This window comes from Haliaeetus albicilla, chromosome 30, assembly GCF_947461875.1.
Source record: "Haliaeetus albicilla chromosome 30, bHalAlb1.1, whole genome shotgun sequence".
Taxonomy (NCBI): Eukaryota; Metazoa; Chordata; class Aves; order Accipitriformes; family Accipitridae; genus Haliaeetus; species Haliaeetus albicilla.
In genome coordinates, this window is record NC_091512.1 from 2,712,481 (window position 1) to 2,725,353 (window position 12,873).

Sequence of the window (12,873 nt, forward strand, 5' to 3'; positions counted from 1 at the left end):
AACATTGGGAGCTCCAGCTGGTTGCACCATTCCAGGACATAACACAGTTTCTTCATGCGGATCACATTTTGTCCAAGGACAGCATGAATTAAGTGGCACTCCAATTACAGATCCTAAGAATGCTGCACTTAAATGACCTTATTCACTGACCACTGAAGGACCTTGCTCACCTACATCAGAAGAATGCCCCAAAAAACTAGTAGACAGAGAAAAGGTAAGGAGAGGGGGGTCTAGGCCAGGGAGTGTTTGAAGTAGAATTAATTATTGATGTACAACGAATGACATAACTGAGAAGAAATGCATATATACATCCCCAGTGGATTCAGGAATCTAAATTTAAGCATAATGATAGTTTTCCTAGGATGTTGGTATGACAAATTGTCTCGAATATACTGTATAGCTATTAAAGAAATTTTTTTTCCAAGATCTGGCACTAGTGACTGTTTCTGGTCTGGTGGCAGGGTCTCTAAATACTACTGTACTTGTATATTACTGCACTGCCCAATTGCTGAATGAACTGACTTACTTGGAAGCGGTTCTTAATTCAGAAAAAAAAAAAAAAAAGATATCTCAAAATGAAGTGGATATGAATCTTATAAATTAAAAGTATGAGCTAATCTTGTTTTGGCAGATGATTTTTGAATGCATATTGATAGGTTTGCTGCTTTAGAAATCAGCAGCCTACTCAATAGGTTGTCCACTGCTGACATGACAGTGTGGAGTTGCTTGTTAAATCTGGTTTTTGTGGAAGCTTTTGATTAATGCTTGATTTGTTTTATTGCTATACATAACTCTCCTTAAACAGCTGTTCATGTGGCTTGACCTCTGATTTGAGGCAGAGGCAAAGAACAACTAGAAAAAACTCAATTTTGACACTTGTAAAGAATCAACTTGCAGAACTGTTACCTACTATTGAATATTTCAAGTACAGATTTCAAGGTTTGGGTAGTAAGACTTTTTGCGAGGCTTGAGATTGCCGTGTGGTAATGCTAGTCTTGTCTAAATGTTTTAAGAATGGCCACTAATACACTTAATGTGTTGACTGGAAGCTGTACTCAAATATGAGGGTAATTTTAGTATAGCAATTATTCTGGGCCTGTGTATTCTGTTCTTCTAGTTAACTGGCCAGGATTCAGCAAAGATGGTGGCAATCCAGAAGATGTCATCAGCAGATCTACAGACAACATAATTTTGAAGGGGTTTTACTCAGTGGGCTAACTGGAAAGCTGAATGGATTGTTCCAGTGCCCAGACCACCTCACACAAATACTCTACGTGTTTGTTGATGTAAACAAAAATATGCTTTTTAGTTTAACTTATTTCAGTCTTCATTTCCCAAATACATTCTTGTAAGAGTTATCCTTATTAGTCTTTTTAAAAGTCTTAACTATCACTAGCTGAAACAGCTTTTGAAAAAGCCACAAAACCCAACCTGTCCTGTGACTTGGATTCAGAATGTGTGTAAACAGGTTAACTGGTCACTGCAAGCACGCTGTGTTTCAAAGTGTATGTGAACTTGCTTGTATCCATTTGTGCTTTCCTAGTGCACATGCATATATTGTTCTTATCTTAAATTATTTTCCCATTTGGCACATACACTCCTGTGCACCTATCACAATGGTACTCAGCTTTCTCAGCTAGTAGCTTTCCTCTGCCTAACACAGCCATGCACTACACAAGTATTGCCTCCCATGGAGGTGCATTAATAATTTAAATATTGAAGAAAATGCAGCAGAGGATGCTACCAAGGTATGGAGAAGATAGACATGCCCCTTGCCATTGTATCTGATTTTTGTCTTAAGACTGCTGCAGCATGAGACTTGATGGGATTTTTTTGTTGTCACTGGGTAGTAAAGCTAAACTCAGAACACATGGCTGAAGATGTACTTAAATGTTGCAATAGCCAAGGCTGTTGTGACACTGCCACACACCTGCAAGGTACAGTCTTGAAAGCAGTAGGCATGCAGAGAGTGGTTTCAGATAAAGCCTGAAAGCTGTCTACATGATTACATCAAAACTTGTAGTAGTCTGAAGGTCCGGTTCTATGAACTGGTAACACTGCTTACCCAGTTAAGTGCATTAGGGTTTTTTGAGGGCTGGGGAGAAATCCTGATCACATGAAGCAAATGTTATGCTATCTCTCTATTGTAATTTCTTTATAATTTGGTGTTTTTGTAAATGAAGTTCTATGTTTTTCCAGAGTATTTTTGTATGTACTGTAAAATACTGTCTTCCAATGAGAAATTTAAGATCTTCAGTCTCTTTTTTTTTTTTTTTAATACACATGGGATCTGCTCAAAACCCCCAAACAACTAAAACAAATGTAAGGTTGGAGGGGGGGGGGCAGTCCCACAAAAAATATGTTTTACAAAATGATAATGTCATGGTAGAGTAAATTTGAGGAGACTAGGAACACTGCTTTCCTGCTTCTAGTATTTCCAGGTTTTGAATTAACACCCTCTGGATACTGCAGCTTGCAAACTGCATTGACAGAAGAAGTCCCAGTTTGCTGTGAGGACGAGAGATACCCCTGAATTCTTTTAAAATTAGTTGCTTGGCTTAAACAGCAATTCTGAGCTCTGATCATCTTAAGCATCCACCTAAAATCCTAGTGACAAGACCCAAGAGGCATGTAACTATCTTGTGAGGTCCTCATTCTCCAGCATTCCCCCTACTGCTAGTGTTCCAAACTTGTGGAGAAAGCATGACTATGACCATATACTTACTTTTTTCCTTATTACCTCTGGTTTCCAGCTTGCTTCAAGTGCAATTTATCTCTTAGAAAATTTGCCTTAGTGGGTTTGAGAGGTCTTCTTCCTTCTCCCCTCCCAAAACCCCAAAACTTCAGAGTGCAAGGCTTAGGTTTACTCACAGGTTAAAATTAAGAAACAGAACCCATGTTACTTAAGTGTCTTGTAGCAGAGCCACACCTTGAGTTTGTAAAATGGTTACCTTGGTTTTGTGACCAAGGTTAAAACCATGGTATTTAAATACTGTCAACTCTGTGTACTAGTTACAGTAGGTATACATCTTCAGCACCTGTGTAAATAAAAATCCATCAGGAATTTGAAGGAATTAAAGCTGAAGTAGGTGATAAGATAAACAGCAAAGCAAATGTGAAAAATAAGTGTTTTGTAATAGTCTACAGCCCTGTGATATCACCATGCTTTCAAACAAATTCTTCCACTTGAGTATCCCAAGGCTGTTAAAGGCTGTCTTGCCCTTAACCTCTAGATCAGCATATGCATTTATGCAACTAGTCTCAAAATAACCTAGCTAATTGATATCAAAATATATGCTTTTACATGGATTTGTTTATTTTTTTTTTACTTTTGCTTTGCAGAATTATCTTTTGATTGCTCTTACCTTTTTTTTTTTTTTTTTTTTTTGTTCCTCTCACTCTTAGGGTGTTAAGAAGAAGTTCAGGAAGAAGTTAGGTTACTAGTTTTCAGGACTTGATACAGCATAGGAGAGATTACATGCTTTACTTTAATATACCCTGACTCAACGCTTGGCCCAGTGCAGAGTGACGTCACTGTTCTGGAGTTTCCCTGGCTATTGCAGAAGTTTGATACTGCCCCAGGACTATGCAGCTTAGATTACAGTTTTAAATAAAGTTCAAGCTACAACAATTCAACTGAAATATTTTCCTTTGTTTATGGAGCAAGTGCTCTGCCAAAGTGATTGAAAGAAAAGTTACTCATGCATAAAGACTCGTTGAGGGAGACTCCTTGATACCAGACTTCTGCAAACTTTGCTGTTTTATCTGCTTTCTTAGCTGGTTGCGGTGTGTGCAGCTTGAAGGTCCAGGTGGCAGGGGTGAGGGATGCACGATCAATCTCCTTAAAGAGGAGCAGCTCGATGTTGAAATTGTGTATGGTTAGTAACTTTGAGCAAGACATTCCATTGCAGGAATTAACGTCTCCTGTGGTTTTACTTGTTAGGTCTAAGCAAAGAAGTGGTTCATGTGACATCATCTCCACTTCTGCTGTTGCAATGGATGTCCCTGTAGAACCTAGAGAGAGAAAGTAATAGAATACTTTTTGCCTTAATGAGTCAAAAGCCAAGGGCAAAAAAAAAGTATCTTGAAACTGTTAATCTTGACTTTGACTTTGGGAGGGAGAAGGCTTATTAATACTGCCTTTACATAACACTAAGCCTCCACTGGAGTGCCCAAAGCCCTATATTCGGGAGCAAAGCTTCATTTCTGGGCTCCATAGAAGAACCAATAGGTTGCCTTCTTGATTAGGGTCCAAAGCATCATGTGTAGCTTCTAGCCCCTCCTTTTTAGTGCCCAAAGCCTCATGTTTAGGGCAGAAATACTCCTTTTTAGGGTCCAAACCTGTCGTTTTTTATCCATAGCCTTTTTTTAGGGCCCACATTTTCATTTTTTGGATCTAAACCCTTATTTTAAGGTGCAGAAAGCCTCTTTCTAGAGAGCAGCCTCCTTTTAATGGTCCAAAGGCTCAGGTTTAGTTTCCAAAGTCTCAGGTTTAGAGGCCAAAGATGCATTTTTAGTGTCCAAAACCTCATTTATAGGTTCCAAGTCCCTCTTTTAAGTTCCAAAGACTCACTAGCTGACATAGCATCAGCAAGGCTCTCTCTAATGGTCTTGGTACATCTCACGGTCTTGGTATGGGTGTGACTGTCTGTAGCAGTGTCGCGGTCTTTTTACTGCATCAGTGTCTGTAACAGTATCTATATGGGTACCTCCATGCCTAATTGTACCTGTACCTGCATCGGTACTGGTATCTGTATGTGTGTGTCTTCAATTGCATTGGGATCAGTACCTGTATGTTTAATGGCACCTCTATCCGTAATGGTATTAGGAGCTGTAGCTGTAGTTGTAGGTGTAATGGAGTGTGTGCTTGTGTGTGTGACCATACTTGTATCTGCAATGCGGAAAGTTATGGTGTCTGACTGTATCTATAATTCTACATATTTTAGGGCTGTATCTGCAATTGAAAGTGTGTGCGTCTTTATCAATAATGGTGCCTGTGTGCTGGTTTTAGCTGGGACAGAGTTAATTTTCATCATGGGAGCCTGTATAGTGCTATGTTTTGGATATGTTCTTACAACAGTGCTGATAACACAGGGATGTTTTACATATTGCTGAGCAGTTCTTGCCTAGTTAGCATTGAGGCCTTTTCTGCTTTTCATAGTGCCCTGCCAGTGAGCAGGCATGGGGTGCACAAGAAGTTGGGAGGGAACACAGCGGGGACTGCTGACTCCAGATGACCAAAGGGATATTCCAGACCATATGATGTTGTGCTCAGAAATCAAACTGGGGAGGTGGTGGGGGTGGGTGGGAATAATTGCAGGGGGCTGCTGTTTCTCAGGTACTGGCTGAGCATCCATCAGTGGTGAGCAATTGGGATTTTTTTTGCATCACGTACTTTTCTTGGTTTGGGTTGGGTATTTTTGTGCGTGTGTGGGTGTTTCCCCTTATTCTTCTTATTAAATTGTCTTTATCTCAACTCAAATGTTTTTGCACTTTAACCCTTCCAATTCTCTCCCTATTCCATTGCAGGTTGGGAAGTGATCGAGCAGCTGTGTGATGCTTAGCTGCCTACTGGGGTTAAGCCCAACATGAGGCTCAAAGTGTTTGACCAGAGCGTACTAGAGGGAACCTATAATTATTACATATATTGAAGAGTTGCTGCTCATGATGTTGACTTCTCTGTTCTTGACATTGCTTTATCCGATCTGTGCCATGCTCCCTTTTTTGCTGTGCTGTGTAGCAGTTGGTGGTGTTTTGCCTGGAATAATTATGATAAAAGCAGTGGCCTTGATCCTGTTCTGGTATTTGGGCCCTGCATTTATGCCTTGCCTGTATTTTTGGAACCACCTTATGGAGACACTTCACAATTACATTTTTTCCCATTTCTCTTCCAAGAGCCAATCAGTGGAGGAAAGAGAAGGGCACCTTCCCCTTTTTCTCCTGTGAGGTAGGTATTTTCTCTCTTCTTAGAATAACTTTTCAATATCGTGAGCATCCTTGGGTGAGTAAAATACTCCTATTGGTACTTCTTAGGAATATTGTTTCTGCTTTTTCAAAGGTTAAGCAGCTCTTTTGAGAGATCAGCACTGGGATATGACCCAAGGCAGTGCAGTATTAGGTGGCAAGGCACGTAGAAGAATCTGGGCAGGTACCCAGAATGGTTGTCATCTCTGGTAGTCTTGGACTTCACCCCCCAACAAGTGTGGCATCCTAATGAAGTGACAGAATGTTTGAAAAGAGCATGCCCTGGCCATGGCTATGCCAAAGAGACACAAGTTGTTGCACTGTTTGGGGACCTGGCCTGTGCCTGCAGAGCACTATTCATGACTATTTAGCACACTCAAGGAGAAGAGAGGGTCTCTGGATCTGAAGACACACAAACAGACATTGTGGCTAAACCAGAGACCCAGCCCCCCACTATATCAGGTGCCCCTACAGTTGGCACCAGCTGAGTGTGAAGGAAAGGTATCCCTTCAAAGAAGATCATGCAGGTTACCAAGTCAAGTGGACCACTGCTGAGGGACATATCCAGTATCTGAGGGAATTAGCTGGGAAGACAAACACCATAGCCTTTAACATACCCACCCCACCGCCTTACCCCTTCTTGCCCCAGCTTTGATTGCTAAGCATGATGTCATAACATATGCAATATCCCCTTGGTCTGCTGGGGTCAGCTGTCCCAGCTATGTCCCCTTGCAGCTTCTTGCCCACCCCCAGCCTACTTGCTGGTGGGCAAGAGTGAGGAACAGAGAAGCCCTTGATGCTGTGCAAGCACTGCTCAGCAATAGCTGAATCATCAGTGGTTTATCAGGACTGGGTTGGTCATAAAACCAAACCACATTACCCTATGGGCTGCCATGAAGAAAACTAACTGCATCCCAGCCAAAACTAGTGCAGTGAAGCATGTGCTGCTCCTACGATGAGAGCGAGACAACACAGAGAGTGTTTGGTAACACAGGAGGGGCTGCTGTACCCCACAGGCCTTCAATCCCATCTCTTGAAAACATCCCAACTACAGCCAACCCCAAAACCCCGCCTGACCAGACAGGGTCCCAGTATCAGAGCCCTGTTGGTGCAGGGGGCAGACACAATATTTGGAAAAGGACTGGTGAGAAAGGGGGTCACTGTTTCTCAGGACAAGGGAGGAAATCTCTCGCCTTCCTGCCCAGCTGTACCATCTCCCTGCTGGCGTCACAATGGACCTTCAAGTGATGTGGGCTGATGTCACAGGTGGGTGCAGTGCATCAGAGGGAGGTGTCCCCAGTGCCACAGCAGTGCCGGCACTTCCCAGCGAGGCCTGGGTGCTGCTTGGCACTGCTCAGGGACTCCCCACTGCTGCCCTTCAGAGCTGCTCAGCGGCTGAGAGTGGGGTCAGGAGGCAGCAGGGATGCGCTGGGGGACCCTCGCTGCCAGACGGGAGAACGTCAGAGAGGAGTTTTGGGTGAGGAGCCAGGAAGAGTGTCCCTCCTCCTGATCTGAGGGCAAGTAGTAAGGTCAATGGAGGGCTGCTGCACCATGGCCATCAGCTTGGAGCTGAGCTGCTTGTTGCCCACACTCCCGTAGCTTTCCACCAAGGGTGAGGGTTTGGGGAGCTCCTTCCTCAGGGGTCACAGCGGGGCTGTCAAAAGCTGGGCTGTGGGGAGGTTGGACAGGGCTGGGGACTGTCACGAGAGCCCTGCCTGAGGATTCCACCGGGCTCGGGGGACAATGTGGCTGCCAGGACTGCCAGGTCCTGGTACTGGGGCTGCCCTGAGTATCCTGTGGGCAGGGCTCAGTCCCCTCAAAAGTGGGACCATTCAGAGCCAACTTTCTCTGGGAGCTCCACAGCCATGGCAGTGTTTTTCTGGGCTCTCTGTGTACGCCAGCATCTGTCATCCCCGGGGCAAGGAGCTTGCCAAGAGTCCATGAGCTGTCTAGCCTGGAGCCTGGGACCTCTTTTCCTCGCTTTCCAGAGACCGTGGCTGTCTGGGGAGCTGTGTCTGATTACATGCTGGGACAGCTGAAGCTGGACAAGGTGGGCTGGCATCCTGGTCCCCCTCACCCTGTAGGGCTTCAATCTTCCTGAGAGCCTGGGCCCTGAGGAACGATCCTTCCCTGAGCATCACAGCAGCACTCAGACCACCTCGTGTACCCAGAGCAGCTTCTTGGCAAACCGGGACAAAAACCAAGTTGAGATCCAGTCTGAGAAGGTATTCAGCACCCCACAGGGCTTCACTCTTCCCTGCAGTCAGTGGAGAAACCAAGCAGAGAGACACGGGATGATGCTGGGTCTGTGCCAAAGATAATCCACAGGAATAAGTCTTAGGGGTATTCCACATGTGGAAATGCCTGGGATCTTCTCTAGCCAAGAGATGTCAGCAAATGTTTTAAGGAGGTGAAAGAAAAAAATGGAGAACATGGGGTTTTTTTTTCAAAAGCTTTCACTTTTCCTATCTCTAAAATATTGTCTCATCAGCCTTTTTGTCTTTTCCCTGGGCAGCATGTCCTCATTGCAGGACTCAGGAACCTCAGGATCTTTGCTGTGGTCCAAGAGCAATTCCACGGCAAATGAGTCATATTTGTGGTTCACAGACCCATCTTCCAGCTGGACATTGATGAATGATGGCTGCGGGAGCTTGTGTTCCCCATGGTGATTATCCCTGGTGAGAAGGAAGCAGCCCCCTCCGCTTTCCCCCTCCAGGTCTTGCGTGCTTCCTGTTCCTTGTAAAGGGCTGGGAGAAGTAGACAATTACCACCAAAGGTCAGGGGACAGCTTGAGCTCCTGCAAAAGAACTGACTCCCCAAAAGCTGTTTCTGTAAACGACCTTTTCTCTAGAACTTTGTTATGAATCTTCCCTGGAAATTTTACCTGCTGTGGCAGTGATGACATTCCTCCTCTTTGCAGATGATGTCAAGTTTGAGCTGCTGGACTACAAGCAGCTATCATGAGCCACCTCCTTCCCATGTCACATTGTGGAGAACTGTGTGCAAGAGTGTCACCCGAGACTAAGGGGACAAACAGGTTGTTTTAGGAATTCTTGCCAGAATGATTACGACACTAAATCATAGTTATAATTAACCTTTCTTTTCTTAACAGGATACTATGATTAGTATAGCGCCAAATTTATGAGTACAATAGCACAGGATTTCTACAAGCAGAATCAATGTAGAACAATTTATAAGTAGCAGAATACAGAATTTATAATACAACTGAACTTATAATTTCTAATCACCTGGATCCTAATGTAACTTAACTTATGTTTCCTAATTACCTGGACCCTCTGCAGATCAGGTCAAATGTCAGTACGTGGTTTGCTGTCTCAGTACAAGAAACCTAATCTGGACTTGAAAACCATATAAAAGAATATGAGTCATTACCTCAGTCCTCAGCAGAAGCAGACAATGGTGGAGGCATCCCTGGCCACAGGGCTGTCACAGATGTCACTATCCTGTAGCAGTTCCAGTCCAAGTTGTCCCCTTAGGACTTGTAAATGCTTGATTTACAGACAGTGCTCTTTCTATAAAAAGCCAGGAGGCAACAGGAGGCCACAGGAGGATAAGGAGAAGGAGGCCAGAGAGGGAAAGAAAAACAGAAAAAGGAGACAACAGGATGAAACAAGAGGCAGGAGGAGGCAACAGGAGGAGGAGGAAGAGGCAATAAGTTAACAGGAGTCAATAGGAGAAGGAAAAAGAGGAGTCAACAGAAGGACAAAGCAGCACACAGGAGATAAGAGAAAAGGAACCAACAAAAAGAGGCAACAGGAGGAGAAAGAGAAGAAGGCAAGAGGAGGAAACAAGAGACAATGGAAGGAAAAAGGTGGCAACAGAAGGAAGAGGTAACATGAGGATGATAAGGAGGAGGAGGAAATGGAAGAATGAGGAGATCAGAGACAACATGAGTAGGATTGAACAAAAGCAGAAGGCAAGAGTAGGCAAATGGAGAAATAGATGAGGAGGAGCAGGAGAAAGCTGGTGGAGGAAACAGGAGGAGGAGACAATAAGAGGCAACAGGAAAAGGAGAGCACAGGAGGAAACAACAGGACAAGGAAAAAGGACATGAAAATGAGGCAAACAGAGGAGGAGGAGGAGAAGGGGACAGGAAGCAACAGGAGGAGAAGGAAGCAAAAGGAGGTACATGCAGGAGGAGTAAAAAGGAGGTAAGAGAAAGCAACAGGAGGATGTTGATGATGAGCAGGTGAAGTAGAAGACAAGAGGAGGCAAGAGGAGACAATATAAGGAAGAGGAGAAGGAGACAACAGGAGGCAAGAGTACAAATCTGGAGGAGGTGGAGGAGTAGGCATTAGGGGCAGTAAGAGGCAACAGGATGCACAGAGGAGGATGCAACATGATGCAAGAGTAAGAGGAGAAGTGAAGAGGAGGAGGAGGCAACAGGAAAAAACAAGTGGCAAAAGGAGGCAAGAGGAGAAAAGACCAAGAGGGGAAGGAGGAGGAGGAGGAGGAAGCAAGAGGAAACAAGAGGAGGATGAGGAAGTGGAGGCAAGAGGAGGCAGCTGAAGGCAAGAGTTGAGGAGAGGAGGCCTACAGGATGGAGCAAAGGAGAGAGGCAACAGGAGGCAAGAGGGTCTTAGGAGGAAGAGGTACCAGGAGGCTGTCATGGTTTAAGCCCAGCTGGTATCAAAGCACCATGCAGCTGCTCATTCACTCCCCCTTGCCCCTGGTGGGATAAGGAGAAATAAAAAGGCAGGTGCATGGGTCGAGATAAGGAGTAGGAGGGATCACTCACCACTTATGGTCACAGGCAAAAGACAGGCTCAACTTGAGGAAAAAACAAAATCAATTTAATTTACCACAAATCAAATCAACAGGAAAAGGAGGAGGAGGCAAGAGGATGCCACAGGATGCAACAGGAGGCAATAGAAGTAAGACAAACTTGAGGCAAGAGGGGACACAGGAGGACACCAGAGGTAAAGCAGGAGGAGGCAAAAGGAGGCAAGAGGAAGCAAAACAGGAGGTGGCAATGGTATGCCATAAGATGCATGAAGGGGAAACGGGATAAAACAGGTAATGGAGGAGGAGGAGGAGGAGGAGGAGGTGGAGAAGGATGGAATAATCAGTGAAGGCAAGAGGAGAAACAGGACACAACATGACGAGGGAGGAGGCAACAGCAGGCAACAGGAGGCAAAAGGAAAAGGTGTCTTCCTCCTTCTAGGGGCTCCACTGCCCTTTTAGTGCCTCCTCCTCCACCTGCTTTACTGTTCTTGTCTTGCCTCCTGCTGCCTCCAATTTCCTTCTCCTTCTCCTCTTCCTCCTCCTTTGGCCTTCTTTTGCTTCATCATCCTCTTGCCTCCTCTTGCCTCTTACTCCTCCTCCCCTTTCCTCTCTTTGCCTCCTGCTGGCCGATCTGGCTCATGTGGCCTCTTCTTGCCTACTTCCCCCTCTGTTCCTCCTCCTCCCCCTCCTCTCTTTCTTCCTTTTGCCTCCTCTTGCTTCTTGTTGCCTCCTCTTGCCTCCTCCACCTCATCCTGCTCTTGCCTCCTTCTCCTCCTCCTAATATTGACTGCTGTTGCCTCCTCGTCTTCCTCCTGCCTCCCGTCTCCATGTCCTCTTGCCTCCTGCTGCCTTTCCCTGCCTGCTCTTCCTTCACTCTCCTGGGATCTCCTATTGCCTCCTGGAGGAGAAGGGAACATGAGGAGGAGGAGGCCGAGGACAAAACAAGTAGGAATAGGAGGCAAGAGGAGAACAGAGGAAGAGGGGAAGGAGGAGGACATACCAAGGGTCAAGAGAAGGCAGCGAAAGGAGGAGGAGCAGAAGGAAGACAGAGCAGACAAGAGGAGGATGAGGAAGTGGAGGCAAGAGGAGGCAGCAGAAGGCAACAGTTGAGGAGAGGAGGCTTATGAGATGAAGCAAAGGAGAGAGGCAAAAGGAGGCAAGAGGGGCTTAGGAGGAAGAGGTACCAGGAGACAAAGTTCAGCAAGAGGAGTAGGAGTAGGAAACAGGAGGAGGAGGAGGATGCAACAGGAGGCAATGGCCAGGGCAGAATTCTGGAGGCAGGAGGAGGACACAGCTGGACACAGGTGAAGGAGGAGGAGGCAAAAGGAGGGAGCAGGACAAGAAGGAGGAGGAGGCAACAGAAAGAGAAAAAGGAGGAGACCACAGGATGCCAGATGAGGTAACAGGAGGCAAGTGGAGGAGGGGGAGGCAATAGGAGGCCACAGAAGAAGGAAGAAAGAGGAGGCAAGAGGACCACAGAGTAGGACACCAGAGACAAAAGAAGGAGGCAGCAACAGGAGTCAACAGAAGGAGAAAAAGGAGGAAATAATAGGATGGAACAGGAGGCAAGTGGAGGCAACACTAACAGAGAGGATTTGGCACCAGGATGCTGTAGGAGGCGACAGGAGGAGGAGGAGGCAACAGCGAGGAGGAACTCAGTGATGGAGCTGCTGTTAGACACCTGCTGCCTCTATGTGTGGAGCACTGAACAAGGGGGAAAGGACAGTGAGAAGTTAGGGCATTATTCTCCAACAAAAATCAAAGCCATTTCTCATACTACATACTCACCACAGCTTTTCCATTTCAAAGAGATGTATGTTCAGCTCCATAGCTGGAGCTCTCGTTGATGCTAGCTGAATGTGCCATGAGGAGCAGGACCTCTGCCCACTGACTGCCGAGGAGTCAGCCCTGCTCAGCAGCAGTGGATTTCTGGGAATAGTGTTGGTCAGGGGGTCAGTCCTGCTATTTCAATTGCTGAGATGAAACTACTCTTAATGTAAAAGTGCTTGTCAGCATCTGCACTCCAATTGCTAAGAAACCACAATCAAAAGGGTGTTTGAGACAGAGGGCTTTGTGTAGAGCTCTCCCCTGTCTCACTGGGAGATAGCAAAATCAATGTTGTTTTGCGATAGCAAGCTCAATGCTTTTTGCAATAACAACCTC